Source organism: Scyliorhinus torazame, chromosome 11 (genome assembly GCF_047496885.1).
Source record: "Scyliorhinus torazame isolate Kashiwa2021f chromosome 11, sScyTor2.1, whole genome shotgun sequence".
NCBI lineage: Eukaryota > Metazoa > Chordata > Chondrichthyes > Carcharhiniformes > Scyliorhinidae > Scyliorhinus > Scyliorhinus torazame.
Window position 1 is genome coordinate 7,814,855 of NC_092717.1, and position 8,687 is coordinate 7,823,541.

General features: G+C 46.5%; 1 protein-coding gene across 1 annotated transcript in view; it reads right to left on the minus strand.

Annotated features, from left to right (window-relative positions):
* entpd3 (ectonucleoside triphosphate diphosphohydrolase 3) overlaps positions 1-5,881 on the minus strand; it is a 34,069-nt gene extending 28,188 nt beyond the window's left edge. Inside the window, exon 1 of the mRNA XM_072466908.1 lies at positions 5,785-5,881. The gene's annotated coding sequence lies outside the window, so the exon portion shown is untranslated. The remainder of the gene's footprint in view (positions 1-5,784) is intronic.
* Between the last annotated feature and the right edge of the window lie 2,806 nt (positions 5,882-8,687).

Sequence of the window (8,687 nt, forward strand, 5' to 3'; positions counted from 1 at the left end):
CACTGTTGCGAGCTGGCTGGGGTTGGCTGAGCAAGTGCAGCTTAAGCGCTGCTCGTCCTGGCGAGTGTGGTCCTGCCGAATCAGCTGGGCTGCCTTAATTTGCGGCGAGAAGCCCCTGGGGCCCCGTTAAGTGGACTAATTAATGTTGAACAGCGTTGTCGGCCTCGCTGGGCTGAGCGCCGGTATGCTCACAGCAGTTCCCGCTCGCTACACTTAGAAATCTTTTTGGAGGAGGCAGCACGGTGACGCAGTGGTTAGCACTGCTGCCTCACGGCTACCGAGGTCACAGGTTCGATCCCAGCCCTGGGTCACTGTCCATGTGGAGTTTGCACATTCTCCCCGTGTCTGCGTGGGCCTCACCCCCACAACCCAAAGGTGTGCAGGGTAAGTGGATTGGCCACACTAAATTGCCCCTGAATTGGAAAAAAATAATTGGATACTCTAAATTTATTTTAAAAAAAGAAATCTTTTCGGAGTATCGTTATAGAAAGGATTTAGAAGTACGAGAGATGGTGCAACATATTTTTTTTAATGGTGATGTCAGAACTTAGAGGCTAAGAACAAATGAAATGGGAGCAGAAGAAGGCCATTCAGCCCCTCAATCCTGCCCCACCATTCAATAAGATCATGGCTGATCTGTTTGTGTTGAGTTCCACATTCCCACCTACCCTTTGCCTAGCAGGAACCTATCCACCTCCACCTTATAAATATTCAGTGATCCCGCCTCTACCTCGTTCTGAGACAGAGGGTGGGATTTGTCGGCTGTGCCTGCTGCTGGTCAGGTCCATGTAAAGGTCCGTCGACCTCTGGCAGGAATTTCCGGTCTCCGGGCTGCTGCAATGAAAAATCCCGGCCAGAGAGTTCCAAAGTCGCCCTCTGAGTGAAAAAAAAATTCCCCTCATCTCTGTCCTAAGGGGCGACCCCTAATTTTAAAACAGTGTCCCCGAGCTCTGGACTCACCCACAAGAGGAAATATCCTTCCCACCTCCCCCTTGTCAATACCCTTCAGGATCTTAGAGACTTCAATGAAGTCATCCCTCACTCTTCTAAACTCTAGTCTGTCCAACCTTTCTTCATAAGACAACTTGCACATTCCAGGTATCAATCCAGTAAACCTCCCCTCAACCACCTCCAATGCATTTACATCCTTCCTTCAACAAGGAGACCAAAACTGTGCTCAGTATTCGAGATGTGGTCTCACTAATGCCCTGTATAACTGAAGATTAACATCCTTATTTTCTTGTTCAATTCCTTTTGTTATGTAGGATAGAATTCCATTGGCCTTCATAATTACTTACTGTACCTGCATACTAACTTTTTGTGATATATGCACCAGAACACCAGATCCCTCTGCACCTCGGAATTCTGCAGCCGTTCTCCGTTTAAGAAATTCTCTGCCTTTTTATTCTTCCTGCCAAAGTGAACAACTTTACATTTTCCCCGCATTATACCCCCTGTGCCAGATTTTTTGCCCATTCATACAACCTAGCTACATCCATCTGCAACCTCCTTATGTCCTCTTCAGATGTCTTTGTGCCATTGACTCATTTAGCTACCAGACCTTCTTTCCAACCATCTAAGTAATTTATATAAATTGTAAAAAGTTGAGGCCCCAGCACAGATCACAGTGGGACATTACTCATCACATCCTGCCAATCAGAAGACCCATTTATACATACTCTCTGTTTTCAGCCTGCCAGCTAATCTTCTATCCGCGCTAATATGTTACCCCCTACACATGTGCTTTTATTTTCCGCAATAACCTTTGATGTGGCACCTTATCAAATGCCTTCTGGAAATCCAAGTACAGTACGTCTACAGACTGCCCTTTATCCACAACGCATTTTACTCCTTCAAAGAACTCCAATAAATTGGTTAAACGTGATTTCCCTTTCACAAAACCATGCAGACTCTACCCGATGACCTTGAGTTTCTCTCAGTGCCCAGCTATAACCATCAGAAGATTTGGACAGGCTGACACTCTCTACAGAGAGGTGACCTAATACAGGTGTTTGAAATCATGAAAGGGTTCACTCGGATAGGCACAGATGTTTCCATTTGTGGGGAAGGCCAAAAATAGGGACAATAAATATTAGACGGTTGTTAACAAATCCAATGGCAAATTCAGGAGAAGTGGCTTTACCCAGGGAGTGATGGGGATGTGGTGTGTTGGGAGGAATTAAGGCAAAAAGCACAGGTGCAGCTATAGGAGATTTAGGTAAGTATATGTGGGTCATTCTGATAGGGTGGCATAAAGTTAAATGAGGGGACGATTGTGTGGAGTTGGGATGGGGAATCATGCCCTGTGCTGTAATTCAATAACCTAACATTAGATGCTGCACGTGAAAATGTTCAATGGATCCACTCACTGCCATTAACTCTGGTATTTAAATATGTCAATGATGTAATCCATGAAGCCTGAAGACAAGAGCACTTTGGGCATTGATGTGCACTGTCGGTAGTTGCAAAATCAATAGTTTTATTGTGACTATCATTTAGTAGTCTGAATTAATTTAATATTGTGTGCTAAATTGGTATTAAACATTAAAAAAAACCTGCAGCCAGCCGAGTTAAATAGACAGCTTTAATTGTGAGACAATTAAAGAATAGGTAATTTGTTGATCGATGTGTTAGTAGTGTAATCCGTAACACAAAAAGTTTATAACTTTTATCATTCTAAACGCTTTCTATAATTTTTATTTATTTATTTATTTAAAAAATAAATTTAGAGTACCCAATTCATTTTTCCAATTAAGGGACAATTTTAGCGTGGCCAATCCACCTAGCCTGCACATCTTTGGGTTGTGGGGGCGAAACCCACACAAACACGGGGAGAATGTGCAAACTCCACACGGACAGTGACCCAGACCCGGGATCGAACCTGGGACCTCGGTGCCGTGAGGCAGCAGGGCTAACCCACTGCGCCACCGTGCTGCCCCTACATTCTATAATTAACACTTGATTATTAATACAAATTCTTAAAATGTCATGAGAAGTGTAAGATGCTCCCTTCCTGGGCAGGCTAAAAGGATAACATGAGCTGGTTGGCCTTGACTGAAGGAATGAATAGGCCTTTATTCAAGCTGTCTCAATTATAAATGGCAGTTATATTAACCAAATATTGATCAACACACAGGCTTACGCAAGATAAGAGAAATTGCTCAAGAGAATCCATTGTCTTGAAGTTGAGACAATGGGTGAAATTTTCCATTTCCAATGGAGCTCCCCAGAAGGGCCCCACAGCACCGCCCCCAGGCACTAGCTCCTGGCACTGTCCCGGCACTGTCTTAGGTGCGGGCAAGATCCCCTGGCACTACCCCGGCACTACCCACTGGCACTACCCACTCTGCAAAACATGGTGTGATTTACAATTGGGGAGTCATTGCAAGCAAGTGAACCCCATCAATCTTGGTTTGAATAAATCCTAATTGTAACAGATTGGGGATGCAATGAAATCCCAGTTGTTACAGCACTCCGTCTGCTATACTGACTCTTGGACAATGGAACAGGTTACATCCAGGGCATTAAGGCAAGCCCCTCAGCTCCCCATTGTAACAGGAGTTGCTCATCATAATGCAGACCCTGTATCTGCAATTCCAAGCTCATTGGAGGCACATATTGCGAGAACATTAAGAGCTATAGCCACATGCTTCTGTGGAGAGAGACTAGTGGAGACCTTGGAGTTTGTTCTGACATTCAGTGATATTGTGACTGATGTACAACCTAACCTCACACACCCGACTTTTCCCCATGTCCCTTAAGACAAGAGCAGCAGCAGTTGGGGACAGCACCAGGTTTAAGCATATGCCCCGCCAAGCCACACACCATTCTTTCCCTGTCGCTGAGTCAAAATCCTTCTTAACAGCTCTATGGAAGTATCCATTAGATATGAGCAATAAATCCTGGCCTTAGAAACAATACTAACATTCAATGTTAGAATTAAACAAAAGTGAAAATCTCTCAATCTCAGATGAATCTTTTTTAAATATTAAAATTGTATTCATAAATATAACCAATTGCCATTTCTGGAAGAGAGTTCCAAACTTATATCACCATTTATATGTAGAAAAGTTTCCTAATTTCACTCCTGAAAAATCTGGCACTGGGACATTGCCACCAAGCTACCATCTCCTCTTTTACGTATAAGAAAATCCATTTGCCTCAGTTTTGCCCGTTGACAATCTCTTAATACTTCTTTGTAATTTTATGCTTCCATCTACACAGTTAAGAATGTTGTCTGTCTTTGTGTTATCAGTGGCATGGCAGCCCAATGGTTAGCACTGCTGCCTCACAGCACCATGGGCCGGGATCTGTGCGGAGTCTGCACATTCTCCCCGTGTCTGCGTGGGTTTCCTCCGGGTGCTCCGGTTTCCTCCCACAGTCAAAGGATGTGCAGGTTAGGTGGATTAGCCATGATAAATTGCCCCTTGTTGTCCAAAGGTTAGGTGGGGTTGCAAGGTTAGGTTGGGGGATTGGGTCAGGGTAGGGCGCTCTTTCAGAGGGTCGGTGCAGACTCAATGGGCCGAATGACCTCATTCTGCACTGTGGGGATTCTATGATCAGTAAATTTGGATATGCGGCTTTCCCATTCCATCTTCTAAGTTGTCCATTAATAATTGTTGCGGCACCACATTGATTTTTAAGGACATCAATAGTCCATTGTCCCCAGGCACAGTTACCTGCAGCCACGACACTTCCTCGGTCAAGTCAATAATTTGCCTTCAATTACTGGGCTCTGTGCAAGTCAGGTTACAGTGGAGATGTACCCCGCACTGTTCCAGTGGATGTGTACCCCGCACTGTTCCAGTGGAGATGTACCCCGCACTGTTCCAGTGGAGGTGTACCCCGCACTGTTCCAATGGAGATGTACCCCGCACTGTTCCAGTGGAGATGTACCCCGCACTGTTCCAGTGGAGGTGTACCCCGCACTGTTCCAATGGAGATGTACCCCGCACTGTTCCAGTGGAGGTGTACCCCGCACTGTTCCAGTGGAGATGTACCCCGCACTGTTCCAGTGGAGATGTACCTCTCTTTGTTCCAGTGGAGATGTACCCCGCACTGTTCCACTGGAGATGTACCCCGCACTGTTCCACTGGAGATGTACCCCGCACTGTTCCAGTGGAGATGTATCCTGCACTGTTCCAGTGGAGATGTACCCCACACTGTTCCAGTGGCGATGTACCCCACACTTTTCCAGTGGAGATGTACCCCATACTCTCACGTGTAGGTCCGACCTGGTAGGGAGGGCAGCTTTCCCTCCCTAATGAACATTAGCGAACATGATGGGTTTTTACAACAATCGACAATAATGAGAGGGAGGTCTGAATGGGGCTGGAACAAGGAATATTCCACTTACACCACAAAAAGGCAAACAAAACCAGGATAACAAGCATCAGAGCTGAACGACACTTCTCTCCCAATTGATCACTGAGTCGGTGTTACAGAGCTCTTACACACCTGTCCCTCATTTCCACCTGTCCCTCAGGTCGACTCCCTGTGGAATCAGTGAGTTCACCTGGGGAACGATCACTGCGTCCAGGGGCCAGTTACATTTCACTCTCACGTCGACGCTTATCTTCTGCAACAAACTTCTGAATCCGCAGGCCCTTCAGATTTTCACTTGTTACTGAAACTCTTCAATCAAAATGATGGGCTCAACCCAAACTCACAGCCAGGGATTCACAGTGAGACAGGGTCGGGAATCACAAATTCTTGCTGCTGGACAGTGCACATTCCGACAGTGAAAGCTGAAAGCGGAAAATGTTCCTTAAAACATCCACTTACCAGTTCAAGGAGCCTTTGTCTGTGGACAGGCCAGTAAAGAGCACACAGAGATTTTGCCGCTCTCACAATGAAGATTGGGGATGAATACAATGGTTTCGGTCAGCAATTTCACACAGATGAGTTCTGGATTACTGTGATAAGACAGCTTCTCGCTCAGAGCCCATTTCCGACCACTCTCAGGCTGAGTGCTGACTTCCCGCAGAGTGATCAGTTCCAAGCCATTATCATTTCAAATTATTGTAAATCTCGTTACAGTACTTTACACACAGATTGCTGACAAAAAGCATCCCAGAACTGCTGGGATTGGGGGAGGGAGAGGGCATGTCAGAGGAATTGTTTTTTTCAAACAGAGGGAAGTGAGAGACTGCGGTGTGCTCTGTTTCACAGAGACATGGCTCATTCCTGCCTCACCGGACTGTGCCATACAACCTGAGGCTTCTCACTACGCCTGCATGGCGTTATCGGGCAAAGCAAAGGGTGGAGGGGTTTGCTTCCTCATCAACTCCTCTTGGTGCTCGGACTTGGCGACCCTGGCGACCTACTGCCCCCCAGACCTCGAATACCTGACCGTGAAGTGCCGCCCGTACTACCTTCCACGGGAGTCAAAGCTTTGACAAAGAGTCATTGGACTCGAAACGTTAGCTCTTTTCTCTCCCTACAGACGCTGCCAGACTCCTGGGATTTTCCAGCATTTTCTCTTTCGTTAAGGAAATTCGGCATGTCCACATTTACTCTTACCAGTTTTTACAGATGCACCATAGAAAGCATTCTATCTGGCTGCTTCACTCGGCCTGAGACCGTAAGAAACCACAGAGAGTCGTGAACACCGCCCAGTCCATCACGCAAACCCGCCTCCCATCCATTGAACATAGAACATAGAAAATACAGCACAGAACAGGCCCTTCGGCCCACGATGTTGTGCCGAACCTTTGTCCTAGATTAATCATAGATTATCATTGAATTTACAGTGCAGAAGGAGGCCATTCGGCCCTTTGAGTCTGCACCGGCTCTTGGAAAGAGCACCCTACCCAAGGTCAACACCTCCACCCAACACCAAGGGCAATTTGGACATTAAGGGCAATTTATCATTGGCCAATTCACCTAACCTGCACATCTTTGGACTGTGGACCTCATGTTGCATTGCGAAAGCGGGTAGCATAATCAAAGACCCCTCTATCTTCCAACCTCTTCCATCAGGCATGAGATACGAAATTCTGAGAATGCGCACTAACAGATTCAAAAACAGCTTCTTCCCCGCTGTTACCAGACTCCTAAATGACCCTCTTGTGGACTGAACTGCTCTCTCCACATCTTCTCTACTGTTGTGGTACTACACTCTGTATGCTTCACCCGATGCCTGTGTCTACGTATTTACATTGTGCATCTATCATATGTCCTATGTTTTTTCATGTACGGAATGATCTATCTGAGCTGCACGCAGAACAATACCTTTCACTGTACCTCGGTACACGTGACAATAAATCGAAATCTAGATGATCCTGTTAAATTACCTTTGTCGGTTTCATGTATCTCACCCACGAACACCCTTTGCCCTTCTGGGGTGCTCCAGTCTCTATGTGGGGACCCTTCCACCCCCTCCCACCCTCCCACACTGCGTTCGAGCTGGTGCTGAAGACAGGGATTGTTTCGAGGGCCTCGGAGATCAGGCTGTCATTTAAAAATGGCGTCCCGCTCTCTGACTACGACTGGGAGTTCCGGCGAGCGGAGCTCCCCATTGTAAAAAACGGGGCTCCGTGTGGCCTCGGCCCCACGTTCCCCATTCAGGCTCCTTATTCAACGCGAGTCGCGTTGAATAGCCATGTGTTTCTCGGCACTGCGAGTGCGGGGAAACACGCGGCTAAACGCGCTCCCTATGGGACTTTATTTGCTTTTGGGACATTGCGCCCAGAGTGTTCACAATTTCCACATCATGATTACTTTTACATTAACATCTAAACATTTGTCACCTTATCTACATTGTATGCTTATTGATCTTAGCATTCTGCAATAATTTGTTATTTTAAGTTCACTCAAGAGTATATTATTCTGTTATGGTTGTGGAACTGTGGAATCCCCTCCGCCACAGGCCCGGGGTTCAAATGAAATTGATCGGTTTTTTGCTAGCAATGTGTTGAGTGAATGGAGGAAAGTTGGAGATTGCTTGCAGAATAGTCAGGAATGAATTCTGGAACAGGCTCCTGGGGATGATGTGTGGGCGAGATCAGTGTTTATCCAGCACAGCTTGCGGTCCAGGAAGAACAGGAATAATTCCCCCGGGACCGCCAAGCTATTGTTCCCAACTTCAAATCACATGATTAACAAACCCCTCCCACTGTCGTGTTAAGCACACTGAGATAACACGGGCTGCAACTGGATGCAGCTTTAACAGAAAGATACTCCAGACTTTGAAGTTAGTTCAATCTGATTTATTGAACCTGTCACACAGTTAGCACAGTTCTCTGTGAGTGCGACTCTCTGCTAACCTAAGTGTGATTACTCTGTTTGACTGAACCAGACTAGCTCTTAGCCACGTGCTGTAGGTGTTATGTGATATATACACCCTGACTCACTCTGTAGATGTCCCCAGTGGAAAGAGGCGGACTGTGAGTGCGTTTTATAGTGGGAAACCACCCCCAAGTGTTCTGCCTGCTGATTGGTTATGTCCTGTTCTCTGTGTTCATTAGCTGCCTGTCTGTATCTCATTATGTGCACGTCTGCATATCATGATACCCACCATGGCTGATAATCATCAACCACCCCCTGACCACCCCCCTCAATCTTTCTGACCCGCTGACAGAATCCCTTCCCCAACCCTCCGAGCCACACTGTAACCCTCACCTCATCCTTTTCCCGATCTCTCTACCCAGCAACAGGAAGTCTAACTGCTCCTGGGCTATTGCCTT